This window comes from Eumetopias jubatus, unplaced genomic scaffold (assembly GCF_037043125.1).
Source record: "Eumetopias jubatus isolate StellerSeaLion01/CBP00866 unplaced genomic scaffold, mEumJub1_p1.0 scaffold_1, whole genome shotgun sequence".
Taxonomy (NCBI): Eukaryota; Metazoa; Chordata; class Mammalia; order Carnivora; family Otariidae; genus Eumetopias; species Eumetopias jubatus.
In genome coordinates, this window is record NW_028274807.1 from 1,765,072 (window position 1) to 1,781,210 (window position 16,139).

At 50.7% G+C, this 16,139-nt stretch overlaps 1 protein-coding gene across 3 annotated transcripts in view; it reads right to left on the reverse strand.

Moving 5' to 3' along the window:
* Positions 1–16,139, reverse strand: part of ADARB1 (adenosine deaminase RNA specific B1) — a 146,217-nt gene that overhangs the window by 98,605 nt on the left and 31,473 nt on the right. The gene's annotated exons all lie outside the window — the stretch shown is intronic.

The window sequence follows — 16,139 nt, forward strand, 5'->3', positions numbered from 1 at the left end:
TAAAGGATACGTTTCAGAAGAAGGGAAGTGATCCTGGAGAGGAAATAAGGAACAAAAAAGAATGAAGATAAAAGCAAGTGGCACATGGAACATGACATTTCTGTTCAGGAGTGCTTTCATGTTAACTTTCTGGAATTTAAGTAAAAGGTTTTTTTTCTTTTTAAAGAGTGCTTTAATTTAGAGTCTTCAATAATCCAAATTGGTATTTTCCTAAATTTCCCTTCATACAACGAACCTGACACTTTTCTAAAAAAATATGATCTGACTGTGAAGAAACTGGAAACAGAAAAAAATAAAGAAGCTGATAAAATGAAAACTTTTTTTTTTTTTTTGCCAATCATGAAAATAGCCCAAGTACGCAGATGTCCCTATCCATTCCTTCCCTTGGGAGGAGCGAGGGCGACAGCTGGGGACGGTGTCCTTGAAGGCCCGCACGCGCCCTCCTGCAGTTACCGTGAGCAGAGACCAAGAGCTCAGCGGAGAGGTGCGACCCAGCCGCGCAGCCTTTGCTAGACCTTCACGTACGGGCCGCTGCCTGGGTGAGTGCCCCAGGCAGAGAACGGCTGCTTCACACGTGTGTCTAGAGCAAGGACTCCTCGAGGCTTCACGTCCCTGAGAAAGGCAAAACTGTGTACAAAATGGTGCGTTTCTAAGCCCACGTACATCTTTCTAACGACGACATCCACAGCTTTAATCGGGTGCTCAGAAGGACCTCTGGCAGACAAAGTCACCCTTCCTGGAGGACCCTGAACTGACCCAAACCCCGTCCTCTCTTGGGCACTTAACCAACAACACTTCACGTCCCTTTTTTTTTCAATACAACTATGGCTCGTCAGTGGTAACCTAAAAAGTGAAGTGTTAGGGGCACTAACCGTGGAATTCATAACCTAAACCAGAAGCGTTACTAGCGCTCACAGGGCTCTAATTCAGTTCCGAGGCGTGTGGCTCCTGTGCAGAGGGCCACTGGCCCACAGTCCAGAGGGCAGTCGCCATCCATGACAGCCCTAATTTATCAAGCCCTGCAACTACGACCATTCTTGTTTCTATCACTATAATGTTAATTTTGTTTTATCGTTTCACATCGGTTTAACACGGGCTATTTGTGCACACAGTGAAGAAAATTTCATCAGGTTTTTTAATCACAATTTTTCAATAACTAAACTTACCAATATCATGAATCATCTCCAACCTCGTTACCCCCGCTCCAATTCCGATAAGGCAGTGATAGTTCATTTACTGGCAACCTTCTGACTCAGAGTGTGAACTCTGACTTGCCACACACACAAGGTAAGTGTGACCCGGTTACCCAGCCATGCTGAAGTGCAAGGACTGCTGTCTTACGTGACATAAAACGATAGGTAAAAAGTATAACGTATCTCATAACGAATTTATACACGCTGCTGACAAATTTACTGGAGCTGACTCATTCAATCTCTCCCCAATTCTTTGACAATGTTGAGCAATTTTTCCACTAGAAAGAACCACCACTGTTAAAGATATTCAAGGTATGGAATCTTGCCATTAAGAGTGACCTAAAAAGGTTTTTTGGGGCGCCTGCGTGGCTCAGCCAGTTAAGCATCCGACTCTTGATTTCAGCTCAGGTCATGGTCTTGGGGTCATGAGATGGAGCCCCTCGTGCTGAGTATGGAGTCTGCTTGGGATTCTCTCCCTCTGCTCTTCCCCCCCACTCCCTCTCTTAAAAAAAAAAAAAAGATTAAAAGGCTTTTTATTGAAAATGGTGAGAAAATACGTATCTTCTTTCCTCTCTTCCCAAACCGCATCAAAATGGCAGAAAAGGTACTTCTTGGCAATGAACCATAATAGGACTGAACATTACGAAGCGGACTCAGCAGCAGACAAGGGAACTCAAGGAAGGGGTTAAGGCATCAAGCATGTGAAATCAGACTGACCCGAAGGAGTAGCCGGAAGTACAGTGCAAGACAACTGGGGAGGAATCTCCCAAGAGGGAGGAGCCACGGGGCAGTCCTCGCACTTCTAGGCTGAGCCTGAGAATTCCCCTCCAAAGACGGTCTGGGGCTTTCCAAAAGGGGGGAATCCAAACGTGGCCACTTGGTCTTGGAAGAGAAGCAGATCAGAGCACAGGGCGATTCTACACCAAATCATCAGCACTAGAGGTACAGGGGAGAGTAGAAGACACTGACCTGTGAAGAACGAGAATCAAGCTGACACCCGACTTCTCTTCAGCAACACCAGACTGCGGAAAATAACAGGAAATGCTCTCTGAGTTTAAAGGGAAGATTATTATAAGAACCTGGAATTCTGGACCTGCCAAAGGACCCATCAAGCGTGGGAACACAGTAACTGCATGCAAGAACCCAACAAGTCTCTCAGCCACGCACTCCATAAAGAAACGGATTAAGGACACACTCCAGCAAAACCAAAGCAGAATCCAAGAAACAAACGGGATGGGACACGCGAGGCCACGGCACCTGATGCAGCTCAGAAATGTGAAAAGAAACCAGAGGTTCCAGTCAAACACGCTCTTTTCCTGGGCAGGAGTCCTGGGGTACAGATTACGTTTTCTGCTTCTCCAGTCAGAGCGCTTGGCTCTGCGTAAAATACGTACCGTTACAACCCTACAAACGTTGTCTTCCTTGTGTTACCATGTTTAGACTAAAGCCACAGAAGAAACACAGAAAGCCTAACCATAGATGAGAAAGACTACAAATCCAAAACTGTAATTCACGAACACCAAGACCTAGGGAGGCCTGTGCAGGGTGCCCTGCGGGAGCTAACAAACACAAGTGGGGCCAGAAGAGTGGAGAGCCGCAGACCATAAACTGTTCACCCCTGGGAAGAGGGGACGGAAAGGAGCAATCTTTAACTGAACTGGCATGCATTAACAGGTGGGAATATGTTCTAACACCATATGCTGGTATTATTTCAAGATTTTTTTAAAAAACAGTTCAATTGAAGGGGCACCTGGGTGGCTCAGTCGTTGAGCGTCTGCCTTCGGCTCAGGTCATGGTCCCAGGGTCCTGGGATCGAGCCCCACATCGGGCTCCCTGCTCCGCGGGAAGCCTGCCTCTCCCTCTCCCACTCCCCCTGTTTGTGTTCCCTCTCTCGCTGTGTCTCTGTCTGTCAAATAAATAAAATCTTTTAAAAAAACAGTTCAATTAAAAGGGCACCCTCATCAATCAGGGACTTATGAAAACACTGCAGTGCATCTATAGAACAGAATAGTATGTACTCACTGTATTAAGTGAAGCAGTTATGAGCATTATATTAGTTATATAAAATCAGAATTTTTTTTTTTGAGAGAGAGGAGCAGAGAAGGAGAGCAAGCATCTCAAGCAGGCTCTATGCCCAGCACAGAGCCCGACAGGGGACTCAGTCCCACAACCCTCAGATCACAACCTGAGCTGAAATTAGGAGTCGAACACTCAACCGACTAAGCCACCCTGGCGCCCCTAAAATAGGAATTTTTTTAAAAACTATTTTTTACTCTGCAAGAAAATAGATAAAATGCATCAGTCCTATGAAGAGGGAGGTACCATTGTGCTAACATGTCCATGGTGTAATGAAAAAGGTGCATTACAGAGTGAGGTAAACCCATGTATAACAGAAATCCCATATATATCAGAAGTCCTATGTATATAACAGGAATCCCACATACATAATAGAGAAGTTCTATATACACACACAACAGGACTCCCATATGTACCACAAATCCCATACACACGGCTGGAATCCCATACACACGGCAGAAGCCAGCATTAACACGCACCACGGGCATGCGCCCTGCCGGGTTTTTCCCATGTACCCTATGCACAGCACCTTCATGTGCCCAAACAGCTGGCCTAGCGCTGAACACAGGGTGGCGAGGACAAGCCAGCATGCTGGAAGGCCACCCCCGTGGGAGCTGGGAGGGGCAGGCACAGGCTGCTGCAGAGAAGAACGTGGGACGGACGGCGCTCCGACAGAGCTGCATCCTCTACCTCTGTCCCTAGAGGAAGAAAGCCAAGAAACACAGCAGCACTGCGAGTTCGCACGGTGTCCTCACAGCCCAGACAGAACATGTGCCGGACAATCTCTGTTTATGCAGCGAAAGGGAAAATATAAACCATTTGTCCATGTGCCAGCTGTTAGTCTATGTCCATCTGTGCCATGTCCCATTCCAGTGACCTGAAGAGGCCTGCAGAAACACACAGAGGGACGCCATCTATCAGCTGTGCTCTGGGGATAAATTACGTATTTGCCCGGGAAAACAGATGCAAACAGACTCACATATGAAACGTTACCAGTGTCTGCTGTGGGGCAGTGGGGCTCACAGAGCCTCCTTCTTCCAGTTTTGCATCTCTGCAAAGTACGCACGGTTCACAATGAGCATGTTTTGTTTTCAAATAAAATGTAGAATCTCTTAAAAGAAACTCAGAAACGCAAGAAGTGTTCTTCAAAGACACCACCAGAGAGCGCAGGCTCAGGTCTGGCCTGGAGCTCGTCCTCCCCTCGTCCAGGGCTGCTTCCCAGTCTGGTCCTGTTTATTAGATGCAACTAGGTAGGCCCAGGGAAGTTCTCCCCGAGGACACGGGGACGTGGGGACACATGGCCAGCCAGGGCCATCTGACTCCACGTCCCAGAAAGCACTGTCCCTCCCCCAGGGCCCACCCTCAGGCAAAGGTCTCTGTCTCCACGGTAAAAACGCAGCACACAGTTCCTGACACAGAGGCAATCCAGGCCATCAGTTAGTTAGCAAATATGTAGCTCTTCAGTTTTTGATTCTGCAGAAAAGAGTGTAATAAAGCGCCCTACAGCACAAGTCCTTGTCCCTGACACTTAATTTGGTGGTCATCCTTGGCCCAGATCTTGGGTGAGACGCTGGACCCCCTGAGCAAGGCCAGGGCTCTTGGGCTCGCCGCCACAACGCCATGGGCTACGTGACACACTGCAGACTGCACAGCAGGGTTTGAGAGCCAAGAGCCACCCCTCAGACATGTTACAGACAGGAGGAGAAAGAGCCTGTGACTCCTACAAGAACAGGAGGGTTTAACTGATAGAAATAAAAACAGAATCTCCACTCTTAAACTTACATAGTGAACACGTAAAGTTCAAAACCCAAGGATGCCGAAAGAGGGGTAGACTCAGCTTGACGTCAAAGACGTGTGCCCACAGGAAGTCACAACCGTAACACCATGACACAGAGGTGAACAGCATGGGGGGATGTCCAACCCCTGTGAACTCTGCATGGGCCCCAGGGCTCGCTCTGCCTGGAGGAGGTGGGTCACCCAGAGCCATCACAGAAGCTGTCCACTACCCTGGCGCCCCTGTGCCCAACGAGGACGCCAGCGTGCCGCAAATCTTCCTATGTGACCACGGGCCCCCAAGAACCACTCTGTGACCAACAGCCAGACAGCAAGACTAAAGTGGGTCACCTCCTCCTGACCACGAACAGGTGCGATCAAACATCCAAAAACATGTATTTTTGCATTTCTGGGAGGAGGGAACAGAACTAAGTTCACAATACCGTCTATCCCCAGACGACTGGCCACTTGGACTCCCCCTGGGCCTTCACCAAGCGTGTCCACAAGCGGGTTCGAGGCTGTGCAGCAGAAAGAAGTGTCTCGCAAAGACCACCCTGCTTCACAGCTGCTGTCCCGAGGGAGAGCTCCAGGCCCCATTCCCCGGCGAGCCCCGGCCTCGGTACACAACAGTAGGACCCGCGTGCCCAGAGTGAGGAGCAGAGTGGAGAGCCTGTCTGTTCGAGAACCCAGCTCCCCAGCCCCGGGCGCCTCGCATTTTCCCTCCCAGAAACCAGGGTTAGCGGCAGTGCCTACCGCACGCAGCACAGCCAAGGACTGAATAAAATGATCAGTCTGAGCTGCCCAGACACGCTCCCAATCAACAAAAATTAAGGGACGGTCAACAGTTTTCATGTCTGTTTCAGGGCAGCCCCACCTCCTCCGTGAAGACCCTGCAAACGCAAAGCTCTCCCAGTGAGTGAGGAGCTCTCCCAGTGACTGTGGCACGGGGACACACGGGACTCCCCCCACTGGCCACACTGCCCCTCTGCCCACGGAAGGGCACACGCCCTCGCGCCTCTGTGACTGATCCCAGCGCCACCCTGACACGCACCCTGGGGCTGCACAGGCTCCGTGGAAAAGGCTGTCATGGCGGATCTGCCAGGCCCGCCACAGGCGCAGCAAGGGCCCTGCGTCCTCCTGACATCCCTGACAAACTCCACTTCCTTCCGCTACTGCCCACACTGGTCTGTGTGCTCTGGCCTAACAGCTACAAGCCTTGTAAGGAGGAACAGGACGGCCTCCCCGCACCCTCAGGCCCGAGCCACGGGCGAGCAAGTGCTTGTTCTGCAGGTAGTAACCTGACTGGTACGCGGGGTAGGTCTACTAATCCTAACGTTCATTAAATAGAAACTTCATGCCACAACCGTGTTAGATCACATGGTTTTCCTCAATTTATAAAAGAGTCCTAGTCCTTTAGCAGCTGTTTAAAAGTACTTTTAACTAACTAAACATTCACCTTCTCATCTCTGACATGTATACACGACCAATCATAACAGTGGATTGCTTATAAAAGTAAAAGCCAATTGTGGACTTCCAATGTGAAATCTCTGAAAAATTTACAAAGGGGCTAAGCTAAACTGACCTTTGCACTTGGCAAGGAAGAGCTGACGGGTCTGCAACCGTGGCGGCGCGAGGAGCTCGTTCACACAGTGACGAATGGTGAAGACCTCTCAATAAGTCAGGCACGTGCCAGGCGGGCAGGAGCCACGGAGGCGACCCTGCGGGCCACCCCTCCCCCCAGCACCCAGGGGTGCATTCCGCTGTCCCAGGTACCTCCCTTGGCAGAATTAAGGACACCGGTTGTAAGAGAGCAAGTTCTAGGGGCACTTCCTTTCAAGACCGGTTAAAAATAGACAGGAGTGGATGTGAGGGCGATCTGGCTGCGACATCTGTCGCCCCATTGATCGCCAGGGTTGATTCGGCTGATCTGACTGGCTAGGCGGGTGTCCCCTTCCTCCCTCACCGCTCCATGTGCGTCCCTCCCGAAGCTGCGCGCTCGGTCGAAGAGGACGACCTTCCCCGATGGAGGAGAGGACCGTTCTTCGGTCAAGGGTGTACGAGTAGCTGCGCCCCCTGCTAGGACCTCCAAACAAGCTCTCAAAAATAGACAGGAGTGAAAAAAAAAATAGACAGGAGTGGGGGCGCCTGGGTGGCTCAGTCATTAAGTGTCTGCGTTCGGCTCAAGTCATGATCCCGGGGTCCTGGGATCGAGTCCCACGTCGGGCTCTCTGCTCCTCAGGAAGCCTGCCTCTCCCTCTCCCATTCCCCTGCTTGCGTTCCCTCTCTCGCTGTGTCTCTCTCTGTCAAATAAATAAATGAAATCTTTAAAAAAAAATAGGAGTTGAAGACAAAATGAATAATTAACATTTTACAAAATATTTTTAAGTTTTATTATCACATCTTCATTTCCCCAACTAGCCCTAGGGAAGGGATTAAAGCAAGGCAAGTAGATTCCCTTTTTCATGAACAAATAAAACCAAACATTAAAAGATGATGTGAGAAATACTTAGACATTCTGTCTCCAACTCCAGATCTTCCCATGACCCCTGTAGGCACCATCTGGCTGTGGTTCAGAAGATACACGGCATCCCCGGGCCTCCCCCCTGGACTGTGGCACGGGGAACACACAGGACCCCTGAGCGTCCCCCCTGGGCTGTGGCACGGGGACACACGGGGACACACTGTGGCACGGGGACACACAGGACCCCCGAGCGTACCCTCCAGGCTGTGGCACAGGGACACACAGAACCCCTTACAACTCACGGTTCATCTTTCAACCTCCTGGTGATCCTCTGGGCCTTTGGGATGGCAATTCTGGGATCATCACCCCGTGGGCACAGGACATCCAGTTCACCATGCCATCTGCGGGAATTCCTAACCGCAGGCCCTTGGCTCTCAAAAGTGTCCCCATCTGAGCAGTAAACTGCCTGGCCACCTACTTTAACACAAGCCTGTGTCCCCAGACCAGAGGGGAAAGTGAGGGTCTACAGAGCACTGCTGGCGACCCAACTCCCCACCTCACCCCAGGAGGACCAACCAAGAGATATTCGGGGACCCAGGTCCCCTCACCTCTTATTTCCACCCAGCTGCACTTACAACAGAAGGAGTATCTCCCGGAGCAGCTGTGCTTGGAGATAAACTTGAGATCAGGGCTTGCGAGCTGGTCCTGGCCTGCGCCCAGACGGCCCAGGGAGTAAGAAGAGAGCACTAGACGGAGCCCCAGAAGCACAGAGGAGGCAAGGCTCTGCCAGAAGCTTCCGTGTATCTCCAGGGAACTGGCCACGCACATATAGTAAGGCTATCAAGTATTCATGCCTTTCTTAAAACTAAAACTGGCAACTCCAGAAAAGACACCTGAGACAGAACTCAGAAAGGATGAGCCAGGGGTGCCTGGGTGGCTCAGTCGCTAAGCGTCTGCCTTCGGCTCAGGTCATGATCCCAGGGTCCTGGGATGGAGCCCCGCATTGGGCTCCCTGCTCCGCGGGAAGCCTGCTTCTCCCTCTCCCACTCCCCCTGCTTGTGTTCCCTCTCTCGCTGTGTCTCTCTCTGTCAAATAAATAAAATCTTTAAAAAGAAAAAAAAAAAAAGAAATGATGAGCCAATTTCTTTAAGTGACAAGGGAAACAAAGGTTTGCTTGTTTTTAAGAAAAGATGTAGGTGTGACAAGAGCTGTGGCAGAGAGCCCTGACCCCCACCCCCATTTTCTTCCCTGGGGACAGAAGTGTGAGCTGCGCACTTTAACTGGCAATCAAAAGAAAGTCCAGGGGCACCCGGATGGCTCATGTCAGTTAGACACCCGATTCTTGGTTTGGGCTCAGGTCATGATCTCAGGGTCGTGGGATCGAACCCGTGTCAGGCTGAGTGCTCAGTGAAGAGTCTGCTTGAGATTCTCCCTCTGCCCCTCCTGCTCATTCTGTCTCTCTCAAATAAATAAAATCTTAAGAAAAAAAAAAGAAGAAGAAGAAGAAGAAGAAGGAAGGGAGGGAGAGAGGGAGGAAAGAAAGTCCAAATGATTACACTAAACACAGGAAAGAAGTCCTCGATGTCATCAGCCATCGGGGGATGAAAATTGAAACCGCGGGGAAATACCACAGAGCACCTTTGAGAATAGTAAAGATTAAAAAGGCAGAAATGATGACGACTGCCCATGCCCCGAGGGGGGGGTGTGGAGAGAGCGGAACACCCACGGATGTTCAAGTATGTCCACCTAGGGCCCAAGCCCAGGAAGACTGGTGCTTCTCCATCAAAACGTGTACCAGAATGGTCACCGTGGTTTTACTCACAACGCCCCGGATGATAAACAGCCGCCATCAGAAGGATGAGTTGAACGGACGATGCGGACAAACAGGGACTATTTTACACAACACTAAAAACCCCCACACCAGACCGAGCCTCTCAGATACAATCCTGAACAAAAGAGAAGACACACAAAGATGCTTTCCTTGTATTTATACAAAAAAGTTAAAACCAACAAGCAGGCCAGCAGGCCTACCACCCAGAGCTGCAGGTCAGGTGCTCGGGTGACGCACCTGTCACCTAGACGCCAGGCCGGCGGGAGGGTCTGGGCGCTGGCTGCACCCCGCGGTTTGTCCTGGGCGGGAAGTTCCACAGAAGCATGCTCTGGGACAACTCACTGAGGGTGAGGGCACATCTGAGCTCCGTGCGATGCTCCTTGGTGGTAGTTACACCACCGAGTGCTGTCTGAGCCACCGCCACTGGGCAGGAAGCATGGGAAGCAGTGGGTGTCCCAGGTGCCAGATGCAGAAACAGAGATCTCAGCAGTGCACACACCAGCATCCACTGGAGAATACAGGCAGATGCACAGCTCGCATTTATGAAGCCTGAGAGGAATCTGTTTTGAAACACTTTATATGAGATTTAATATGTTTCTTTATTACCTTTTAAAAACAATGGCTTATTCAGAGTAAATAAGCACAGGTCCCGAGGAGTGGTGTGCGGGGCCCACCTCTCTCCCCCTTGCAAGTTTCCTGGGCGGGGCCTTCTGTTATTAAATTGTATGCTTTACTTATTCAAAATAAAATGAATCCTGACAACAAGTGGAGCTAGAAATACTAAAGGCACAATCAGTGCTGGCAACCCCCTGACTCCCGGAACTTCTAAAGGGATGCTCGTGGGCTTAGGCATACTAGGATTAGTCCTGAAGCTGCTACAGGTGAAGAGTTTAATCTCCTAGGAATTCAAATAGGTTCCCATCAGTGACAAGTATTTAGTTCAATTCTTGAAGGAAAAAGATGAATAAAAACCAAATAGTGAACAAATTCTCTGCACTCCTGCCTCACCTGGTTCTCGGACAAAACGACCTCCACACACACCCCACCCCAGCCCCCTCGGTCTTGAAAACCTGCCAGACTGGCTGGAAACACAACCGTTACTTGGGATACACCTGTACCATTTTCCAAATTAGTTGAAAAAGAAATTAATAATTATTTCATAAACAGATTAACATTTGAAAGTTTGTTTCATGAATGGAAAATGCCGGACATGCTACCCTGGGGTTAACTTCACCACCTTCAGAAGAAAATTATGCAGGGAAAAGAATCTCACACTTTCTTCTCAAAATTTAGAAGTGAAAAGGTCAAGTAAAAAATAAATACAAAGCAAACTAATTTGAGCTCCTCTTCTCCCTGCTAACAGAGCAGAAAGCTAAAGTTAAAAATAAAGGAAGTGTGAGCTTCTTGGAGGAAGGGCTGTGGGGTAAAAGTATATGCTCACATCTGATTTTCAGCTGAGACAGGACTAGGTGGCAGGCCTCCCCAGCTACACTCTGCTTTCCCCAAATACCCTAATAAAGACATAACAAAAAAGAGAGAAAAACTCCTCACAGGAGAGCTGAGAACCACGTATTGACAATCTCATTCCCGCAATGATCTACTGTGGAAATCCAAAGGTAAGTTTCAGGAGTAAACACAGTACTTTTACTTAAAACTAGTTTGTGTTGGCTTTTCTATCACGTGCAGCGAAAACGTTAGCAAACCTGGAAACACCCAAAAGGTGCACGACGGGGTTGAAAACACTGTGGTCAGGCGCTCACCCTTCACGGACTGTCAGGGACGCGCCCGGAGGGCGCCCACGGCCAGGAGCGGAGGGAGGGGTGCCGTGGACGGCGCGATGCCCGCACCGTGAGAACACCGAGTCCAGAGGGAAGCCCCTGAAGCGGCTCCCCAGACAGGGACATGCCCACACGCATGCACATGGCCCTGCCCACGCTCGCGGGAGGCAGCTGGGCAGCCTAGGGGCTCACACGTGAACTCCAGAGCTCCAGGGACTGACCGGGCACGCGCGCCGCCAGGACAGCCGCGCCTCTTGGGCAGCAGCTTCGTCTGTGGCCTCGGTTCCTCATCTGTTCCGCGAGCGGGCCAGCAGCGCTCACTCCCCGGGGCCGCAGAGAACAGACAGCAAGCGCCCGGGGCGACTGCAGGAGCGCACGTACGTACACACGGGAAGGCACCACCCAGCGTGCTTACGGAGGTTATCCGAGTGGGGAGACGACTGCTTTCATCACTTTTTCTTGTCTCTTTCGTCTGAATGTCCTGTGGCAAGCACACCATTTGTCCCAGAAGAACACGCCCAGGGAAGGCGCACGGGGAGAGAAGGTGGGCCACACGCACCACTCCCTGGGACCTGTGCTCAGTCAGCTGCTACCCGAGCTGCCCCTGCTTGGACCAGTGCCGCTGAGCGAGTGAACCTGCGTTTCTATCTAATTTAAATGTAAAAAGCCGCATGTGGCTAGTGGCACCGCTTTATTTTAGTTTAATTCAATTAGTACATCATTAGTTTCAGATGTAGAGTTCAGTTGTCTGTAACTCCCAGTGCTCACTCCATCACGTGCCCTCCTTCATGCCCATGACCCGGCTACCCCAGCCCCCAGCCCCTCCCCTCCAGCAACCCTGTTTGTTTCCTAGAGGTAAGAGTCTCTTAGGGTTTGCCTCCCTCTCTGATTTCTTCCCAGTTTTTTTCCCTTCCTCTATGATCCTCTGTTTTGTTTCTTAAATTCCACATGTCAGTCGGATCATATACAATAATTGTCTTTCTCTGACTGACTTGTTTCACTCAGCATAACACCCTCTAGTTCCATCCATGTCAGTGCAAATGGCAAGACTTCATCCTTTCTGATGGCTGCATAATATCCCATTGTATATATGGACCACATCTTCTTTATCCATTCATCTGTCAATGGACAGCTGGGCTCTTTCCACACTTTGGCTATTGTGGACATTGCTGCTATAAACATCGGGGTGCACGTACCCCTTCGGATCACTATGATTGTATCTTCGGGGTAAATACCTAGTAGTGCAGTTGCTGGATTGTAGGGCAGCTCTATTTTCAACTTTTTGAGGAACCTCCATACTGTTTTCCAGACATCACTCTAAATGTGAATTTAATTCTTAAAGCAGCTCGGGGAAGTGGGTGGGGTCTCAAGGGCACAAGTAAGGGTCTCCAAGTATCCCCTCTACAGGGCCACTTGATGTCTAGTCGGTCCCCCAAACTAAACGAAGCCTGAAGCCCTTACACAAAGAGCAGGAAGATGGCAGTCAGTGGGAGCACAACCTGCTGACCAGCTTTGACAGAGGGCATCTGAGCGGCTCGTGCCAGCACAGCCTCGAAGGGATGGGGCTGCAGGTGCTGAGCAGCCCGGCCCTGTAGGTCTACATGACCAGACCGAGGCCATCCAGCCAGCGCACGGCTCAGGGTACCACAGCCATCATGGGGGGGCCGCCCGTGGCAACAGGCTGAGTATGAAACAGGCAGAGCGAGAACTCAGGTACAGACTCTTCTCTGAAAGGCTTTGTTGTACGTAAGAGCCACAGTGGAGGATGGAGAGGCACGTTCTCTCCAGCCAGCCCCCTAATGCACCTAAATTAGTTCAGATGTAATACAGAAAGAAAATGCCTTTCTCCTATGCACAAATACATCCTCCAAAACGGGACGTGGTCAGCAGAGGAGGGGGCTCGCGGCAATCAGGGAAGGGGACAGCAGGGGATCCTGGTAGTCAGAGTGAGCAAACCCAGAGCGGGCTCTGTGGAAGGGGCCAGAGAAGCATCAGGCTCCATACCACATGGCGGCCCCGTCGCCCTCTCCCTGACCGCTCCTGCACCTGGCGCAGTCTCATTATGCAGGGTGGCTGCTATCCCATGGCTGAGACCTGCCTGAGGCAAAGCTATTCCCCAACCCAAGTGAGAACCAGCGCCTCAGGAGCCCCCAGCAGCCAGCAGGGCTGACACGGGCCCTCCTGCCCACCCACCACGGAGTGAGTGAGCACTTCCCGGCCCGGAGGGGCCTTGGCCTGGGACCCACCGCTCCCGCCCCGCTGGGTACACGAGGACCGGAAGCAGAACTGGCGCTCGGTCTGCGTCATCACCCTTGAAGGCACCAAGCAGAGGAAAGACCGTGTGGCCTTAGACCCACACTGGGAACTACACAATTAGGTCTTCAATCAAAACAACAGTTCGGCCTTTAACAAAACCCAGGGGCGGAGAATGCAGTCTCCTGTCAACAGAGGGTGTTTGTTGTGACACGGTGCTGGGAGGGCCGGGCCTGTGGTTCCGGAACGGAAGGTGCCAGCACAGCCCAAAGCAGAGGTTCTGCCCTCTGGGGAGCTCTGCTGGTCTCCAAGTCCCTCTGCATGTCTTTCCTCTTCTCCCTCTGACCTCTTCAGCTCAGATCCCCAAGACAGACTCGAGCCTCACGACGCCAACATTCTCAGCGCCGTGAGCCCAGAGCTCGTCCAGGACCGAAGGGTGGGCTCCACCGAGTTACCCAGCTGTGCTGGCACGGGGGTCCACAGCCACACAGCCCGCAGACGAGGCGCCGCCCCCTCCCCGGGCGCTCCCCTCTGTCTCAGACCCCTTCCAGGCAAACTGGGTCTGAACACAGACACACCACAAGAAAAATGGCAGCCAAGCAGACACCCGCACGCCGAACAATCCCTAAGTGTGGGGACGAGGCGTGCGGCTTGGAGGAAAGGACAACAGCCCAGAGTAACCACAGGGCCCGGAGACGGAGCTAAAAGGGCATCCGGCAGGTTCCCAAAAACCCACCGACTAGATGCGCTTAGTCGCCACAACCTAGAGGCAGAGTTGCCGCGTTGTTCTCAAGTCCATTTCAAAGTATACCGCTGAGAGCAAGCTCAGAAGCGAACCACGGGCAGCTTCCACGCTCTGCAGAACTGCTTGGTCTACCTCACCACGCCAGTAACGTACGGACACTGCTGACAGCTCACTTCCGCCGAGGCGAGAGGTGACGAGCGAAGCCAGCACCCCGTGAAGCTGAAGCACCATCGCTGCGTGTGTGAATGTGCACGGGGTGACGTACACCTGCCTTCCCCTACTTTCCTATAGGATTTTGGTCTTTTTCTTCTCCACGGTTTTTAAATATTTATGATATATGTTGCAAAGATTCTTCTCTTTGAGAAAGTTGATCCTTCTGTCTTCTGACTTTACTCACATTATTTTGTTGTTTTGTTTCACTCAGGCAGGTTTCGACTGTTGACGGTATTTTTTTAATGGAGTCCATCTCGACCATCTTTTCTTCTGTTGAACCTGAGTTTTGAGTTCTACTTTGACAAGCCTTGCCCAACACTTAGGTTATATTCAGCTGTGTTTCTGTCTCACACTTGAATAGTTTCACCTTCCACATTTAGCTCTCTGATCCATTTGGAGCTTATTCTTGCACATGGTGTAAGGCAGAAATCCAATACTGTCTTTCGCACAATGGTGCTCAACTGTCCCCAAATCACTTCTTCAGAAGTCCCTCATGACCCGGCAATCTGAAATACCACCCTAATCACAGACGACACGTCCGTCCGGATTTGGGCTTCTTTCTGAGCCTCCCACGGCACTGGTCACGTCATGACCACGCGATTTCACACGGAGAAGCTCTCTGGTGCGTTTTAATGTCTGGTAGGCTATGCGCCTTTTCCCAGCCCCTTCTCTTCTGAGTTTCTAGGTCTCCATACATGCTTGTTTTTCTGTGTCAGTTTTAGAATCGATATGTCCATCCCAAGGGAAACTAATGACTCTTGTTGCATTCATATTTTTACTGGAATCTCATGAACTCTGCACATCAGCCCCGCGGAGAACTGCCAAAGTAATGATGCTGTGACACCCTAACCACGAACAGCGCATGCCCTTCCATCTGCTCGAGGCTACTTCTGTGTCTGTCTCAAGAGTTTTTAGAACGGTCTTCACTTGGGTTTTGAACCTTTCTGACCACATTCATTCCTGACTATGGGATCTTTTTTGTAGCTACTCTGAATGGGCCACCTCCTCTATAGTATCCTCTGTGAATACTAAGTTACTAAGGATGTTTGTATGTTACATGTTTATTTCTGCTGCCTTGGCGAATTTTTATGATTTGGGTTTTTTAAATCACCGATTCTGAGGCTGTGCCCTCCCACACGGTGGCTACTGTATGGGCCAGCATACCGCCACAGAAGGGGTTCCCTGAGGATCCTGCAAACAGATCATTTTACCTATTCTATTCCAAGTTTTATGCCTGTGTTTTCTCTTGCCCTGTCCTCAACCTGGCTGGTAAGAACATTAGGATCCCCCTTAAAATCTTTAATGAAGCTGCACATCTGTGTTTTGTGCAACTTCGGCATCTCCCTCCCCTGGGGCCCATGCGGCCAGCACCTCATCCTGCTGTGAGGAGGACAGATTAGCACCAGAATTTACTCTGTCGGCTTCATCTTCAAATACATCTTCTTCACCCTTCTGGCTCATGTTTAAACCTTGGATAAGACTTTTTCATTGAGAAAAACAGAACTTCCATCTAAAACAAACTGAATGACACTTGTGGGTCCTGAAAAAGAGATTTTTGGATTTCTAAATGTTACTTTTTTATTAAAACTTGAAATAAATAGGAAATACACATCCAACTCCTATTTCATTACTTCAGTCCCCAGCAGTCGTGTGTCGTATCTACTGCGTCTTCAGCCACGTCCTCTCACTCGCAAGGGATGCCTTCCATCCTGCTCCTCCCTGGCTTGGCGTACCTTCCACCAGAAGGACCCTAACCGATTTCAGACAGCACTAAACAGGCTTTGTATAAGTAGAGCACGCTAAACTTTTCTTACGT